Source organism: Lissotriton vulgaris, chromosome 3_1 (assembly GCF_964263255.1).
Source record: "Lissotriton vulgaris chromosome 3_1, aLisVul1.2, whole genome shotgun sequence".
In the NCBI taxonomy this organism is placed as follows: domain Eukaryota; kingdom Metazoa; phylum Chordata; class Amphibia; order Caudata; family Salamandridae; genus Lissotriton; species Lissotriton vulgaris.
The window spans coordinates 617374031-617393440 of NC_141689.1; positions in this window are offsets into that span (position 1 = coordinate 617374031).

Here is a 19410-nt window from a genome sequence, read left to right on the forward strand (position 1 = left end):
CCGACAAGTAAGTTCGCAATTGCGAACTAGTACCAAATCCTCGCGAACTGGCAGAAACACTTGCAAACACAAAAAAAAAAATCCGCAAATTCGCGGGAATTCGCGGATTTTGCGGATTGCGAATTCGCAAATCTGCAAAATTCACGAACACCAGATTCGCAAAATTCGCCCATGCTTACTCTAAATCCTTTTGGGCGATTGTCAGCTCGGGGGTGAGAGAGGGTATATCAGCGATCGAACCCAACATAGCAGCTGCTGTCTAGGAAGCACATTTTGGAGCCCTGTATGCCTATTTTGACAAAGAGGGTTACTCGATCCTAGCCCCAGGCCTCCTCTATGAGTATCGATTGGAGGGGGCCTGGGATATTACGTCCTGTGAGGTCGAAGCCGCAATAGTCATTCTTTTACCCAATAAGGCACCTGGCCTGGATAAGCTTCCGGGGGATCTATTTCGGTCTGAACCGAAAATATGGGCACCATACCTGGGTGTTCCTTTTAATGCCATATTAAAGGGAATGGATCCTCCAGACACCTGGCGCGGTGCAGAGATAGTCCCTAACCACAGAAAAGGTTGACCCCTTCTGCCGTCTATCTATAGGCCTATCAGTCTGATAGACATCACTGAAAAACTGATGGGAAGGATCATCTTAGACAGAGTCCAGGGTTGGATAGAGGAAAATGAGATCTTGAGCACCCTGCAGTCTGGTTTTAGAATGAGTATCTCGTCTCTCTACCAGATATTTAGACTCCAGGTATTGTTCTGGAAAACGGTGAATGTGGAGGGTGGCAGCCTCATCGTCATCGTTGTTGACCTGCGGTCAGCTTTTGATCTGGTGCCGAGGGATAAGCTGTGGAGTGTATTGCTCGATCTGGACCTACCAACTTACTTATTGGATGTGTTAATTATACTTCATACTGATAACTATGCTCAAGTTAGGTGCGGGAAGCACGGAGAATTGTCAGCCCGCTACCCAGTGAAAAAGGGGGTCCGCCAGGGGTGTGTCCTGGCCCGCCTTATTTTGTCTTTACATAAATGGGCTTATAGACCACCTACTTGGAGTTAAGGATAACAATACCCCCCGGCTAGTCTTAGGCAGGGTGCCCGCGTCGATGTTTGCGGATGACACTCTGCTGTTGTCCAAAACATCAACGGGCATCCATCGTTCTCTGGATGGTTTTGCTGCCTTTTGTGCAATGAGAGGGCTAGAGATAAATTTAGACAAGACCAAATTTATGATTTTCAATCCCCCCAGGCAGACCTACTTGGAGTTAAGGATAACGATACCCCCAGGCTAGTCTTAGGCCGGGTGCCCGCGTCGATGTTTGCGGATGACACTCTGCTGTTGTCTAAAACATCAACGGGCATCCATCGTTCTCTGGATGGTTTCGCTGCCTTTTGTGCAATGAGAGGGCTAGAGATAAATTTAGACAAGACCAAATTTATGATTTTCAATCCCCCCAGGCAGACCCGTCCAAATCCACTTTTGAATGGAACTCCACTGGAGCGAGTAAAGACCTTTGAGTACCTAGGCATCACCTTGACAGAACACTTTGACTGGGGTACCCAGTCAGCTAAGGCTGCTCTTAGGTTAACTCAAGTGGCGGGGGGGATTTCAAAAGTGCATAGAATGTCTGAATTTAAGCCAGCGACCCTATTATAGAAATTTATAAATTACAGGCTAGAGCGGCCTCCATGTACGGGGTGGAGCTTTAGGGACCTCAAAGCTCACCCAATCTCAGGAAGGTAGAACATACCTTCATGAGGAATTTACTGGGTCTTCCAGTTAGCACACCGCTTGTGCCCCTACGCTTGGACTTGGGGTTAGTCCCTATTGAGGAGGAAGTAGCTTTACAGCCACTGACGTATTAGAGAAGATTATGGTCAGTGCCCGAACTAGCCTCCTATAAAAATCAATTTCTGGAGTTCTGGGCTACACTGAGAACAAAGAAAACCCTGTGGCTCTCACATATTAAGGCAGTTAGCACCAAGATCTATCTACCTGAGCTTTGGGATACCCCTGAAGTAACTTGCCTAGTGCTATCCAGGGCGAAGTTGGTCCATCACTTTAGGCATTATAACTTACCCTACCTTAGTGTGCCCTACAGTGAGAACACTAACAGCAGAGTGTCTTCAAGTAAAAATAGAATAAAAAAAGGAGGACTTTTTAGATCTGATTTACCCCCCATTGGCGAGGAAACTCTATATGCAATTTAGGATTGGTAGTCTCCCGCTCAGGGCATTTACCAGCAAATGAGACATCAGTGAGAACACCGTAAATAAAATCACAAAGATGTCCTTTTTTCCTGCCCGGCTTATCAGGCCACACGGAAAAGCTGGTTGATACCAATTTGCAGAAACTTAGGTTTCAGATCGTGCGCTCAAGCCGTTAGAGTCTTAAAGTATGACACTCATCCCCCCATTATTTTTACTGTTTCGCGGTTCCTAATTGGCATGTGGCACAGACACAGAAAATGTACTTAAAGATTTATTTGTCAATAGCATATTGTACTAAATGTAATGTTTCAATAACTATCCAATGTTTAATTCGCTTTTAGATGCTCGATTTTTTGCTGTATATATGCTATTTATCTTTTTAATCCCTGTGCGATGTATGTATTTTATTTACACTTTTATGGTCCTTTGTGACCGAAATAAAGTTATTGAATGAATGATATTATTTGTTGATGGCTCTTGTTTAAGACACCAATATGGAGCATTAAGAGCTGCCTTTGCAGTACAATCTATTTCTGAGACCCTAGAAGCATCTTTGTCTGGTGAATGTAACCTCAACATAAGAGGCAAAATTAGAAGCATTGACCAGAGCTTGCTGCTTATCAGAAGATTTGAGAGTGACCATTTCTGCAGATACACTGACCTACACTTTTAATGCAATCTGCCTGATTGTCTCAGTCTTAGTGGCTTCCAAGAGACACTGAATCACCATGTAACTTGCTCCTTTCCTTTGTTTGCCGTTAACAGCATCCCACTCACAGATGCTCTTTATACAGATGAAACTAGACTGAAAGAGACTCTACAGAGACTGATGGTCCATTTTGTAGGAGGCAGCCTGTATGGAAGGGGCAATGCATTCCCTGTCCGAATGCCAAGTGTGAGTTTAAATGGTGAAATCCTGACTACACAGTAAAATATTAAACCATGACTGCCATTCTGCAGCATAGCAGATGCTATAATCTTTAACTCCATTTTTCTGAGCTCCTCAGGAGCTGACCTTGGCACATTGCAACCCGTCCTCATGAAATGGATTAAGCCTTAAAAAGAAATCTCAGCCTTAAGTGCCCGTAGGGTCTTAAATCATATAAAGTATATTTCTGTCAAAAGTATAATAGGGTAACAGCAATGTCATTGTAATACTTTCAGTTAGGGACAGTTTCTGGTGTAATATCCAATGCCTCTACAGTGACAGGGTTTCTGTGATTTGGTGCAATCTGTTTAGATTTTATAGAGATTTGAATCACAAACAGGTGCTGAATACATTTAGAAGGGTTTGTTATAGAGATATCTTCATTGTTAATCCACAAATCCTCCACAGACATGATTTTATGGAGGATTTGTTGATCCAAAAGGGAAAAATAAAATCAATTGCACGAGGACACATTTTCCCCATTTGCATTGCAAAGTCCTTGGATTCGGGACAGATCCGTGGATCCCCACATTCTGATTGGCACCATTGAAAACCATTTTTTGAGGCCATTATAACACAGTGTGAAGCAATGGAGCCTCCACTGGAACGAAAAGCTTAAAGAGGCTTGATGGCAAAGGTGAAGCCCCCCCTGAACTCAAAAAATTATTTATGAGGTGAGCAAAGAAATACATCCTCCACACCTCCAAAATTAAAGGAAAGTGCTCCAATTATTTTTGTTGCAGAATCTGAAGCTCTGGTAGCAGAGCCACATTTTTTGGGAGTACATCACCAGATCTTGGCCGGGATTTGCAAACCCAAGAAATATCCAGGGGCCATTACTTCTATGATGCCCCCCCCCTGCACGCATGATGGAAGGAGGATGTTGAATGGGGCTAATAGAGCACTAATTATAATATTGACCATCTTATTATCGACTTGACCACATCACTGTTCTGGTTAGGCTCTGAGGTGGAGAACTAATAGGTTAGCCTACACCTGTTGGTAAGATAAATCCACAAAGATTTTAAAGAACAGACACTGCTTCATTTGGTTGCTCATTAGTACTGGTGTGGAGTTTTAACATTATTCTACTGATATTCAAGCTTATCAGTGGACCCACTGGTGGCAGGGTGTACCTTTTGCTTTTACAGAGCACTTGTTTCAAGATTAAGTGGGCTGTTTGTTAGCATGTCTGGATAGAATCTATAAGACATTGTGTTACTGATTGATGTGGCTGTAACCCTACTCAAGTAGATATGCAGTTTGAAAGATTTAAGTGAAAACAGCGACAAAAAGCACAAAGTGCCAATTGTGGTTATCTGATTGTGCTAGACCGGGAAAAAGTCACACGTTCAGACTAACCATGATGAGGCACAGGCTGGCTACAGGGACCCATTTAGGCCCATTGAACAAATTAGCTTAAATCCTGGTTGTGAACTGATGCGGAGTCCCACATGGAGGATGCACTGTTCAGCAGAGGCGATGCAGTAGCAGTTCTGGGGAGCTGTGAAGGCAATGCAAGGCCCATGCGTGGAGATGCATTGCACAGCAGCGGTTCCAATGAGCTGCATAGCTGCCATGCGAAGTCCTGCGTCAGGGATACATTGCACAGCTTTTCCAATTCAAAGCCTTGCAAGGCGATGCCTCATGCTGCATCATTTATGACTGAACCACAGATGGCACATGCTGGGTGCAAAGTTGTAGGAGCCTGTTCTGTGCCTGAGGCTTTGATCAGGAGGCCAGCCAACTAGCCCTTGGATTCACCATGTTGGGCTTTTTGATTTTTAAGATGTGGATCCATTCCTTTTCACTTAGAAGGCCAGCAGGGAATCAGAGCAACACAGTAGGGCAGCAAAATGGCAGTCCTCCTTGCAGCAAAGCAGGATAGTTCAAGTTCAAGTTCGAGCATTTATATAGCGCACTACTCACCCAGAGGGTCTCAAGGCGCTTGGGGAAGGGGTTCATTATTTGTCGAATAGCCAGGTTTTAAGTTCTTTTCTGAAGGAGATGTGGTTTTGAGTAAGGCGGAGGTGAGTGGGGAGTGAGTTCCAGGTCTTGGCAGCAAGGAAGGAGAAGGATCTGCCACCCATGGTGGATTTTCGGATGCGCGGGACTGCGGCGAGGGCTTGATTGGACGATCTTAGTTGGCGGGTGGGTTTGTAGAAGGACAGTCGAGTGTTGAGGCATTCGGGTCCTAGATTGTAGAGGGTCTTGTGTGCGTGGGTGAGAAGGCGGAATGTAATTCTTTTGTTGACGGGAAGCCAGTGCAGGTCTTTTATGTGTCCGGAGATGTGATCTTGGCGAGGGATGTCTAAAATGAGTCTCGCTGATGCGTTTTGGATGCGTTGGAGTTTTTTCTGTAATTTTGCTGTGATTCTGGCGTATAGTGTGTTACCATATTCCAGTCGACTCGTGACCAGTGCGTGGGTGACAGTCTTTCTTGTCTCGAGGGGGATCCAGCGGAAGATCTTTTTGAGAATGCGAAGTACATTGAAGCAGGAGGATCAGACTGTGTTGACTTGTCTGGACATCGAGAGAGAGGAGTCTAGGATGAAGCCAAGGTTACGTGCATGGTCTGTGGGTGTGGGTGCTGTGCCCAGAGCGGAAGGCCACCAAGAGTCGTCCCAGGCAGAGGGGGAAGATCCTAGCATGAGCACCTCGGTTTTGTCTGAGTTGAGTTTTAGGCGGCTATGTTTCATCCATTCGGCTACTTCTTTCATGCCTTCGTGAAGATTGGTTTTGGCGGTGTTGGGGTCTTTGGTGAGGGAAAGTATTAACTGGGTGAGTATTCCACAAGTCAAGATGTGTAATGCAGAATTGGATCTGGGCAATCTCTGGTCTGGTAATGTTATTAATCAGAGTGATCCATTGGAGAGAGCAGAGGAAGGGCTTGGAACAGCCACCGGTCGGGAATTCTTCCAGGCTCCTACCGAGGAGCACTTCAATAACGTAGCCAAAAGTATCACATCAGGCTCTCCCCGGGACCCCCTCCCGCCCAGAGTCTGGAAGGTATTCGGACGGGAAACTCTCCCTTGGCTGCGACTAATTGTAGTCAGTCCTTGGTAGCTGGAGTGGTTCTGGAGGCCTGGAAATAGGCAGTAGTTTCCAAGCCTCCCTGGACCGCTTGGTCCCGGCTAATTTTAGACCTATATCTCTGCTACTGTACCCAATTAAGATCTTGGAGAAAATAGTTAGCAGGACTTTGTCATGCTCCCTTGAGGTCAACCATCTATTAGCTAGGGATCAATTTGGCTTTCGCCCGGGCCACAGTACGGAAACTGCTCTGGTCACCATAATGGAAAATCTTCGGATGCGGGCCGACAACGGAGACTGTTCTGTTCTAGTGTTACTAGATATGTCGGCCGCATTTGATACGGTGAACCATACCATACTGGTAGAAAAGCTAAATAGCCTAGGGGTTAAACGAGGAGCCCTGCAGAGGCTACAATCTTATCTATCAGGGAGACAACAGGAGGTGACTATGCCGCCGTTTGAGTCTAAGAAGTCTCCGGTACATCATGGGGTTTCGCGGGGGTCTGCGATAAGTCCCATCCTTTTCAATATCTATTTGCGCCCTCTTCTCTCCCTTGTTAAGTCCTTCGGAATCGATTTGATGAACTACGTGGATGACACACAAATGGTGTTTTCCCTGGAAGGAAAACAGGCGATGTCCATAGATAAGTTCCAGGAGTGCATGCGCCAGACAGTAAGCTAGCTCAGGAAAAATTCCCTACAATTTAATGGGGGCAAGACAGAGGTGATATTTTGCCCTACTCCCACTAGCTTGCAGCTACGTTCCATATCAGAGTTTAAGTTTACCCCAGAAGAAGATCCCCTGGTTCCTGCTAAAACATTGCGCAACTTGGGGGTATTAGTGGATGGTAGTCTCCAAATGGAGTCTCAGGCAAATAAAACCGTCAGCGTCTGCTTCTCCCTGTTGCGGATGTTGCGACAGATTCTCCCGTTCCTGCCTACAGAAACTTGTCGCTTGGAGTGAGGAGCGTAATTCTTAGCAGATTGGACTACTGAAAATGCTCTGTATTTGGGAGCCCCACAATACATTTTACAGAGCTTGCAGAGAGTCCAGTAGATAGCAGCTAAGTTGGCGCTTAATATATAGCGTAGGTCTTCTTCGAGCTTAGCCTTAAGAGACCTACCTACACTGGTTGCCTATTAAAGAGAGAATTTGCTTTAACTCTCTCTGCATTGTGTATAAAGCGGCACACAAGGAGGGCCCTATCCCACTGCAGGAGAGGTTTATATGGCACAATCCAAAAACACAGCTTCGCTCCTCGAACATAAACTTGATTAAGACCTCTAGGTTTAGGAAAACCAGAATGGGGGCAGAGCCTTTGGGGTGGCCGCTGCACGATTATGGAATGATGCCCCAGACTATCAGACAGGCAAACCTGTGGGCCTGTTTCAGAAAGAATCTGAGAACCTGGTTGTTCCCAAGGATGGAAAACTAGTCCTCTCACTGCCTATTATGGGCTGACGATCACCAAATCTAAAGCTCCAGGATACCCGTAGGGTGACAGTTCTCGCGCTATATAAGTGTACCATACATACATACATCTGAGGGGCAATTGTATACCTGGTGCCAACTTTGAAGTGAGAGAAGCTTCTGGAGGATTCCTACCCTGTAAGGTGTCAGGCATCCCTTTATTCTCTGCCCCAGCACCATCTTGTCTTGTTGTGAAAAAGACTAGTCAAAAACCCTTTGTGAGTGTGCTCAGGCAGGGCCTTTGTGATGTGCAGGTGTGGTAGATGACAGCTCTGCCCCCTTGTTAAATCAGAGTGGCCCATCCTGCCAGCACCTATCTTCCCTTTGTTTCACTATCTGTGAGCAATACACATGGATCAACTGCAAGCTACGTCTAGTCCTTTGATCCAGGGACAGGCTACAGGTGCAAAATGGTTAGGACAAGAAAATACCAACTTTCAAACATTTCAAAACTCAGACTTAAAATATGACTTGACCATTAAAGAGTGCTTTAAATTACAATTCTTTAACAATAAACGTGAACTTTCTAACTGTTTTCACTTCAACATTATGAATTATTAAATGTAATAAGGAAACCCATTGTTATCCTAAGGGAGAGGTCGGCCTTGCAGTAATGAAAAATGACATGAACACATATATGTAAGACATTTTCTCTATCAGAGCATGCAAAAACTTAAAGTACATGTTCGACCTTTTAAATACAATGAACACTGCCCTTTAGGATGTTCAGGGCCTACCATATGGGTTACTTATTAGCTTTGAAAAGGAAGGTTTTGACACGCAAAAGGAGTATTTTGCCATTTTGAAAGAGTAGTTTAAAACTGCACCCACAGGCTGTAACGGAAGGCCTGAGACATGGTTTACAGGGCTACTTGTGTGGGTGGCACAATCAGTGCTGCAGGCCCACTAGTCAAACACAAGGAAATGATGGACAGAGCGCTGACATTTTTCCGACACTCACCCCCAGTCACAGATTTGGGTTGAATCCATCATCGTTCTTAAGCTCACTTTGCCACCCCAGTGCAGACCCTGCTATATGCAAATCAGTCTTGACGCTGTGCCTTATGGGAATAGTCCAGCCTGAACTGCAAAGCCAGTTCTTCCCTGGACCGGAAACAAGCATCCTGTCCATCAATTGTTCTTTTTGCATTTGTCACCTGGAGTGGGATGGGTATGCCGAGACATGGGTCCCGTGCTTTCCATGCCACTAGAGTCAAGCTAGCCTGGCTGATGAGGGGTGAAACCCCAAAACCGGTCCCAGGATGCTTGTTTCCAGGCCAGGTATGACCTGGCCTGGCAGTTCGGGCTGGGCTGTTCCCATGGGGTGCAGGGTCAAGACTGATTTGCATATAGCTGCGTTCAAATTGGAAGGGCATGGGGAGCAACCAAATGATGGATTTTGGCCCGGATCTCTGTACTGAAGTGAATGTATGACAATGCTCTGCATTCTGTCCATTAATTTTTCTTTTTGCATTTGTCACCCTGAGTGTGAAGAGTATGGCCAGACATGGGTCCCGTGCTTTTCATGCCGCTGGGGTCAAGCTAGACTGGCTGATGAGGGGTGAAACCACAAAACCAGTCCCAGGATGCTTGCTTCCGGTCCAGGTATGACCTGGCCTGGCAGTTCGGGCTGGGCTGTTCCCATAGGGAGCAGGGTCAAGCCTGATTTGCATATAGCTGGGTTCAAATTGGAAGGGCATGGAGAGCAACCAAATGATGGATTTTGGCCCGGATCTCTGTACTGAAGTGAATGTATGACATTGTTCTGCATTCTGTCCATCAATTGTTCTTTTTGCATTTGTCACCCTGGGTGTGATGGGTATGGCCAGACATGGGTCCTGTGCTTTCCATGCCACTGGAGTGAAGCTAGACTGGCTGATGAGGGGTGAAACCACAAAACCAGTCCCAGGATGCTTGCTTCCAGTCCTGGTACGACCTGGCCTGGCATTTCAGTAAGGAATGTTCCCAACGGGAGCAGCGTCAAGACTGATTTGCATATGGCTGGGTTCAAACTGGAATAGCATGGGGAGCAACAAAAGAATGGTTTCAGGCCCAGTTCTCTGTATTGGGTTGAATGCATGACATTTTTCTGCATTCTGTGCATCAATTGTTCTTTTTTGAATTTGTCACTCTGAGTTGTAGCTTAAACATTTCCTTCTTAGTCACTACCTTCTTCGCATTTAGGTTCTCTTTCAAGTTCTTGGTTGCATCATACATGGAGGATTTGCATACCTCATGCACCTTCTCCAAGATCTTCTTAAACATTGTCTCATCCTGCGTTTGAAATGAATCTATCAAAGCCAACTTATGAAAAGTTTTTACATTGCTCTTATTTATCTATTCGTTCTGTGTCCCAGAGTTTCCTTTCAAACAATGGAAAGCTAATCATCTAAGTATGGCTGTCAGTGTTTTCTTTTGTTGAGATGATAAGCTTCGTAGACGAGCACATATGAAGATAGCCACACCAATGAATCCTTACTCACAGAGGATAACTCACAGGGCTATGGAGGGAAACATTTTCAGAGGCAGGCAGTGCTACAGCATTACCATACATGGACTGCTGGTGACAGAGTATTTAATAAAGCAGCTAGCTTGGGATTCTGTACCTCCAAAGCCTGGACCATATTTATTTCATCTACTTTTCTAAGTATGCCACTCTCAAACATTCACTCTTCATCCAATTTGACTTTTCCCCTTCTCTGTCTAATTTTTGTGAAGAGTAATGGCTTCTGGGACTAGAAGCTTCACCTGCACTGGCAGAGAATTGCTGTGCTAAGGTCAAATGAGCACTGGAGGCAATCACTTTCAATAATTGCTCAAACTGTTTTATTGGGTCTTTAAAAGCCTGATGTGCCACTCCTTGTCCTTGGTAGTTGGTTAGTAGTCCATTGCCAGTTATTCCTATGCATCCAAAATATTTTAAATTACGATCAATCAGGTGAAAAACTTGCCCTGCTCCCCAAATTCACTGTGGTGCCTGTTGGTGGTTGATTCCAAGTCAAAACAATCTGGAGGGGACTGCTCTGGTGAGGAATCTTGTGTATTCTCCTCAGAGAGAACCTGGAGACAAAACATTGAGTAAACAAATTATGGATTTTGGCCCATATCGCTGTACTGGGGTGAATGTATGACATTGTTCTGCATTCTGTCCATCAATTGTTCTTATTGCATTTGTCACCCTGAGTGGGGCAGGAATGCCCAGACATGGCTCCCGTGCATTCCATGCCACTGGAGTGAAGTTAGGCTGGCTGATGAGGGGTGAAATCACAAAACCATTCTTAGGATGCTTAATTCCAGTCCAGGTGTTACCTGGCCTGGCAGTTCGGGTTGGACTGTTCCCAAAGGGAGCAGGGTCAAGACTAATTTGCAAATGGCTGGGTTCAAACTGGAATGGCATGGGGAGCAAAAAAACGATGGGTTTAGGCCCAGATCTCTGTACTGGGGTGAATGCATGACACTGTTCTGCATTCTGTCCATCAATTGTTCTTTTTTTCATTTGTCAAGCTGAGTGGAATAGGAATGCCCAGACGTGGGTCCCGTGCTTTCCATGCCACTGAAGTCAAGCTAGCCGGGCTGATGAGCAGTGAAACCCAGAAATCAGTCCCCTGATGCTTGTTTCCAGTCTAGGTAGGACCTGGCCTGGCAGTTCGGGCTGGACTGTTCTCATAGGGAGCAGGGTCAAGACTGATTTGCATATTGCTGGGTTAAAACTGAAATGGCATGGGGAGCAAATAAATGTTGGATTTAGGTCCAGGTCTGTGTACTGGGGTAAATGTATGACATTGTTCTGCATTCTGTCCATCAATTGTTCTTTTTGCAGGCCAACTAATAGCATTTAATGTACAGGCCCTGGGTTCAAGGGGTAACACATTACTAGAGGCATACAAGTAAATTAAATGTGTTAATTTAGTATAAGCCCATTCTACCATGAAAAGGGTAGAGAGCCTCCGCACTTTAGCACTGGTCAGCAGCAGTAAAGTACAGAGTCCTAAGGCCAACAAAAACAAATTGTGCAAATATAGGAGAGGTGAAGCCAAAACATTTGAGAGAAGGCCAGCCCAAGACTGGAAGGTCTAACAGAATCCAACTTTCCAAATTATTTGCAGCCTCGGCTCAATGGTGGGCCCATTGAGAAATAACTCCTTCCATGCGCCCAAAAGAACACCATTTTTGTCTTTGCCGTGAACAGTAATGTAAGCCAAAGGAAAATTTTGATTCATCTCTTCCCATTGAAAACTGTCCTTCTAACACCTGTGCTGGTACTGGTTTTGCTCTTCAAAAAACTAGTATCTCTGAAAAATTGTCATGACATGAGACCAACAATGGAGTCCAGTGTGGCCTTCTATGTATGAATGTTTGCAGCTTAAACATTTCCTTCTTAGTTACCCCACCTTCTTCCCATTTAGGTTCTCTTTCAAGTTCTTGGTTGCAACATACATGGGGGATTTGCATACCTCATGCACCTTCTTCACGATCTTCTGAAAGTTTGTCTCATCCTGCGTTTGGGTCTATCAAAGCCAACTTATGAAATAGATTTGTCAATGCTCTCACTTATCTATTTGTTCTCTTTCTCGATGTTTGCTTCCCTACAGTGGAAAGCGAATCATCCCCCGCTTCCACTGCTATCTCGCGTTCGAGGCCCTTCTCCAACCGCAGGCTATCACCTACATCTCATCCCTGGTGGCCATTGGTAGGCCGTAGATTTGCTTTGCTGCTTTGCACTGTATTTTGTTTTTTTTAATTGTTATTACTGTGTTCGTTTCTTCCTTTTCATTCCCCTTGTATTCGTTCTGTGCCCTTTGCTTTCCCTTCTGTACCCTTTGCTGTTCTTGTTCTCCCTCTGCTGCGTCCCCTGCGTCCCCCCGCTCCCATTCATCCGCTCCCACCTCCCAGCTGCTCCTCCCTCCCACCTCCCCTTCTTATGGCAGTCGCGAGCGACCCTTGACTCTTTTTAGGCAGGTCGATCCCCACGCCGCACAGCACCACCTGTGTGTTGTGCCCTTGAGCCCCAGCTGCCGCTGCTATCTCACTTTCAAGGCACTCCCCACCCGCAGGCTTCCACCTGCGCCCCATCCCTGGTGGCCAGTGGTAGGCCGTAGGTTTGCTGTGCTGCTTTGCACTGTATTTTAGTTTTTAATTGTTTTTACTGTGTTAGTTTTCTTCCTTTTCATTGCGCTTGTATTAGTGCTGTGCCCTTTGCATTCCCTTTTGTACCCTTCGCCGTTCTCGTTCTCCCACTGCTGCGTCCCATGCGTCCCCACCCCGCTCCCATTCATCCACTCCCACCTTTCAGCTGCTCCTCCCTCCCACCTTCCCTTCTTATGGCACATAATGCAAGCCCGTCTGCGCCCATCCTTGCCTGGATCGCGCCCAGCGCCATAACCCCGGGCCCCCGTGAGCACCATAACTCCCGTCTCCACTACGATGCAGCACCCTCCATGCACTCAACACCGGGCGATCACACAGCTGACTCCTGGATGACCCGAGGCACACCCAAGGACTCTTCTCCTGCCGGAACTGCAGCTTCACCAGTATCCCATACGCCAATCCACCCACCAGGACAGGATGCAGCCACCTCAGATGCATACTCCAGAACACTCGCTCCGCACTCAAACAAGCCGTCGAACTCTGTGACCTATTTGACACATCCTTCCCGGAAGTCGCCTTCCTGACAGAGAACTGGATGAACGACTCCTCAGCACCTGACATCGCCATAGACATCCCGGACGGCTACAAAATCACCGGCAGAGACCGCACCAATGCAGTAGAGGGCGGAATCGCCATCATCCACAAGACCAGCCCCAAGGTCTGGATCAACTCCGACGACACCTTCAGCACCGCCAAACACCTGCACTTCCAGATCCACATTGGTCCCAACACCACCCTCAGAAGAACCGTGATATACAGACCCCCCGGACCCTGGCCTCAGTTCAGCGACTCCATTGCCGACTTTGTCAGCACGCACGCCCTCGCCTCCATAGCCTACATCCACCTGGGAGACCTGAACTTCCACCTCGAGAACAACAACACCAACCGCCCTGATCAACAACCTCGCCAACCTCTGTCTCAGACAGCTCGTCACAACGCCCACCCACTCCGCCGGACCCTAGCTTGACCCCATCTTCTCTGGAAGCTCCCACGTCTCCTTCAGCCACACCACCGAACTCCACTGGACATACCATCGCTGCATCCACTTCACCTTCCGGAAACCGACCACGCATCACTCCACCCAACAGCCCCCACGTCGCAGCTGGAGCAAAATCACCAAAGACCAGCTCAACACCGCCCTCGTTTGAAGCCCACCCACTAACCCCACCGACCCCGACGCCGCCGCCAACAACCTCAGGCGTTGGATCGACGACTGCGCCAACACCCTTGCCCTGATCAAAAAACCCTCCAACAGACATACCAACAAGAATGTCAGCTGGTTCTCCGCAGACCTCCAGACGTCCAAACATACCTGCCAGAAACTAGAGAAGAAATGGCACCACGAACAGACACCAGAGAACCACGCAGCCCACAAGAAAGCCATGCGCCAACACCATCACCTCATCAGATCTGCCAAAAAGACCTCCTTCAAGGACCACCTCGACAACAACGCACACAACAGCAAAGAGCTCTTCAACATCATGAAGGAACTTTACAACCCCAGCTCCAACACCAACGACATCCCACCATCACAAGACCTATGCAACTCCCATGCCTCCTTCTTCCTTCTTCCATCGCAAGATCGCAGCCATCCTTGACAGCTTTGACACTCAGAATACCACAACAGCCAACGTCACATCAGACCCCACAGCCACCATCCACAGCGACCCCCTGCTCACTTGGGCTATCATCAATGACGACGAAACCATCAAAATCATGAACACCATCCACTTCGGCTCCCCATCAGACCTGTGCCCACACCACATCTTCAACAAAGCCAGTGCCACCATCGCACCCCATCTCCGCAAGGCCATCAACATCTCCTTCGAGACCGCGACCTTCCCGGAGAGTTGAAGCACGCTGAGATCAACGCCTTGCTCAAGAAACCCAAGGAAGACCCGAGGGACCTCAAGAACTTCCGGCCAATATCCCTGCTCCCGTTCCCGGCGAAGGTCATCGAGAAAACCGTCAACAAACAGCTAACCCGCTACTTCGAAGAGCACAACATCCTGGACCCGTACCAGTCCGGGTTCCGCTGCAACTACAGCACCAAAACAGTCCTCATCACCACCACCAATGACATCAGGGCCCTGCTGGACATCGGCGAGACTGCAGCACTCATCCTCCTGGACCTATCGGCCACCTTAGACACGGTCTGCCACCACACCATACGCACATGCCTCCGCAACGCAGGAATCCGAGCCAAAACACTGGACTGGACCATCTCCTTCCCCTCCCGCAGAACCCAGAGCGCCTCCCCCCTTTCCAATCCAAAGTCTCCAATATCATCGGAGGCGTACTCCAAGGATCATCCCTCAGCCCAACGCTGTTCAACTTCTACATGGCCCTGCTCACCCACGTCACCAGAATGCACAACCTCAACCTCATCTGCTACGCCGACGACACACAGCTAATCCTCTCCCTCACCAAGTACCCCCTCACCGCCAAAACCAACCTTCACAAAGGAATGAGAGCTGTCGCCCAATGGATGAAGAACAGGCGTCTGAAGCTGAAGTCAAACAAGACGGAGGTCCTCATCCTCGGCTCCACCCCCTCAGCCTGGGACGACTCCTGGTGGCTGACCACCCTGGGAGCAGCACCGATACCCGCCGACGATGCACGCAACTTGGGGTTCATCCTCGACTCAACACTCTCCATGACCAAGCAAGTCAACGCCATCTCATCCTCCTGCTTCAACACCCTCTGCATGCTCCGCAAGATCTACAGGTGGATCCCCACCAACACAAGAATAACAGTCACCCAGGCCCTCTTCAGCAGCAGGCTGGACTACGGAAACCCCCTCTACGCGGCAGCCCCAGCCAAACTGCTGAAACGACTGCAAAGCATACAGAACCCCCCTGCCCGCTTGTTCCTCGGCATCCCTCGACACAGCCACATCTCACCCCACCTGAGAGACCTGCACTGACTGCCCATCAACAACAGAATCACCTTCAAGCTCCTCACCCATGCACACAAGGCACTCCACGACAGCGGACCAGCATACCTCAACAGACGACTCACATTCTACACCCCAAACCGTCAGCTCCGCTCCGCCGACCATGCCCTAGCTACCGTCCCCCGCATCTGTAGAGAGACCTCTGGTGGCTACTCAAAACCTGGCTTTTCGAGCATTAGCAGCACTGCCCCCCCCCCCCCCCCCCACCACCCCCCAGCGCCTTGAGACCCTCACGGGTGAGTAATGTGCTCTACAAATTCCTGATTGATTGATCATCTAGGTGTGGCTGTCAATGTGCCCCTCTCAAACATTGACTCTACATCTAATATGGCTTTTCCCCTTCGCTTCTGGGAATAGAAGCTTCACCCTCACTGGCAGAGAATTGCTGTGCTAAGGTCAAAGAAGTTCTGGAGGTAATCAATTTCAGTAATTGCTTCACCTGTTTCATTGGGTCCTATTAAGTCTGATGTGGCACTCTAAGTCCTTGGTAGTTGGTTATCAGTCCCCTGCCAGCTATTCCTGTGCATCCAAAATATTTTAAATCACGATCAATCAGGTGAGAAGCCTTGCCCTGCTCCCTGAAATCACTGTGGTGCCTGTTGATAGTTTATTCCAAGTCAATACTATCTGAAGGGGACTGCTGTGGTGGGAATTCTTGTATATTCTCCTCAGACAGCACCTGGAGACAAACAATCGAGCTATCAAATGATGGATTTTTCCCCAAATCTCTGTAATGGGGTGAATGTATGACATTGTTCTGCATTCTGTCCATCAATTTATCTTTTTGCAGGCCGACTAACAGCATTTAATTTACAGGCCCTGGGTACAAGGGGTAACACTTTACTAGGGGCATACAAGTAAATGAAATGTGTCAATTAGGCATAAGCCCATTCCACCATGTTTAGGGTAGAGAGCCTCAGCACTTTAATGCTGGTCAGCAGAAGTAAAGTACAGAGTCCCAAGGCCTACAAAAATGAATTCAGCAAAAATAGGAGGGGTGAAGCCAAAATGTTTGAGAGAAGGCCAGCCAAAAACTGGAATGTCTCACAGAATCCAACTTTCTAAATTCTTTGCTGCCTCCGCTCAATAGTGAGCCCATTGAAAGATAATTCCTTCCACCCGCCCAAAAAAACACCATTTTTTCTTTGCCGTGAACAGTAATGTGAGTAAAAGGGAAACTTCATGATTCATCTCTTCCCATTGAAAACTGTCCTCTGACACCTTTATTAGTACTGATTTTGCTCTTCAAAAAACTAATATTTCTGAAAAACTGTCATGAGACCAGCACTGGAGTCCAGTGTGGCCTGCCACCTTTTTTCCATATATAAATGTTTGTAGCTTAAACATTTCCTTCTTAGTCACCACCTTCTTCCCATTTAGGATCTCTTTCTAGTTAATGGTTGCAGCATACATGGAGGATTTGAATAACTCATACTCCTTTTTCACGATCTTCTTAAACTTTGTCTTATCCTGCGTTTGGTTCTATCAAAGCCAACTTATGGAAAGCTTTATCAATGCTCTTTCTTATCTATTCGTTCTCAATGTTCTATTCGTTCTCAATGTTTGCTTCACTACAATGGAAAGTTAATCATCTAAGTATAGCAATCGATGTTTTCTTTTGTTGCGATGATGAGCTTCGTGAATCAGCTCATATGAAGACATCCATAACAATGAATCCTTGCTCACAGAGGATAACTCACAGGGCCAAGGAGGGAAACATTTACAGAGGTAGGCAATGCTACAGTATTACCACACATGGACTACTGGTGACAAATAGTTCATTAAAGCACCTATCTTGGGATTCTGTACCTCCAGAGCCTGGACCATATTTATTTAATCTACTTTTCTAAGTGTGCCCCTCTCAAACATTCCTTCTCCATCCGATTTGACTTTTCCCCTTCGCTATCCAATGTATGTGAAGAGTGGTGGCTTCTGGGAATAGAAGCCTCACCCTCACTGGCAGAGAACTGCTGTGCTAAGGTCAAAGAAGCTCTGGAGGTAATCGCTTTCAGTAATTGCTTCACCTGTTTCATTGGGTCTTTATAAGGCTGATGTGGCACTCTAAGTCCTTGGTAGTTGGTTAGTAGTCCCCTGCCAGTTATTCCTGTACATCCAAAATATTTTAAATCACGATAAATCATGTGAGAAGCCTTGCCCTGCTCCCTGAATTCACTGTGGTGCCTGTTGGTAGTTTATTCCAAGTCAATACAATCTGAAGGGGACTGCTGTGGTGGGAATTCTTGTGTATTCTCCTCAGACAGCACCTGGAGACCAACAATCGAGCAAACAAATGAATGATTTTGGTCCAGATCACTGTACTGGGGTAAATGTATGACATTGTTCTGCATTCTGTCAATCAATTGTTCTTTTTGCACTTGTAACCATGAGTGGGATGGGTACGCCGAGACATGGGTCCTGTGCTTTCCATGCCACTGGAGTCAAGCTAGCCTGGCTGATGAGGGGTGAAACCACGAAATCAGTCCCAGGATGCTTGCTTCCAGTCCAGGTAAGACCTGGAATGGCATTTTGGGCTGGACTATTCCATAGGGAGTTGGGTCCAGACTGATTTGCATATGGCTGGGTTTAAACTGGAATGGCATGGGGAGCAAAAAAACGATGGGTTAGGCCCAGATCTGTGTACTGGGTGAATGCATGACATTGTTCTGCATTCTGTTCATCAATTGTTCTTTTTTGTATTGGTCACCCTGAGTGGGACGAATATGCCCAAACGTGGGTCCCATGCTTAACATGCCACTGAGGACATGCTAGCCTGACTGATGGTGGGTGAAACCCGGAAATGGGTCCAAGATGCTTATTTCCAGTCCAGGTGTTACTTGGCCTGGCAGTTCGGGTTGGACTGTTCCCATAAGGAGTAGGGTCAAAACTGATTTCAAATGGCTGGGTTCAAACTGGAATGTTAGGAGCAAAAAAACACGGATTTAGGCCCAGATCCCTGTATTGGGGTGAATGTATCACATTGTTTTGCATTCTGCCCGTCAATTGTTCTTTTTGCATTAGCCACCCTGAGTTGAATAGGTATGGCCAGACGTGGGTCCTGTGCTTTACATGCCACTAAAGTCAAGCTAGCCTGACAGATGAGGGGTGAAACTCCAAAATCGATTCCCTGATGCTTGTTTCCAGTCCAGGTAGGACCTGGCCTGGCAGTTCGGGCTGGACTGTTCCCATAAGGAGCAGGGTCAAGACTGATTTGCATACGGTTTGGTTCAAACTGAAATGACATGGGGAGCAAATAAACGATGGATTTAGGCCCAGATTCAGCAAAAATAGGAGGGGTGAAGCCAAAATGTTTGAGAGAAGGCCATCCCAAAACTGGAAGGTCTCACAGAATCCAACTTTCTAAATTATTTTCTGCCTCCGCTCAATAGTGAGCCCATTGAGAGATAATTCCTTCCACCCGCCCAAAAAAACACAATTTTTTCTTTGCCATGAACAGTAACGTGAGCCAAAGGGAAACTTCATGATTCATCTCTTCCCATTGAAAACTGTCCTTCTGACACCTGTACTAGTACTGATTTTGCTTTTCAAAAAAGTAGTATTCTGAAAAACTGTCATGAGACCAGCACTGGAGTCCAGTGTGGCCTGCCACCTTCTTTCTATGTATGAATGTTTATAATGTAAACATTTCCTTCTTAGTCATC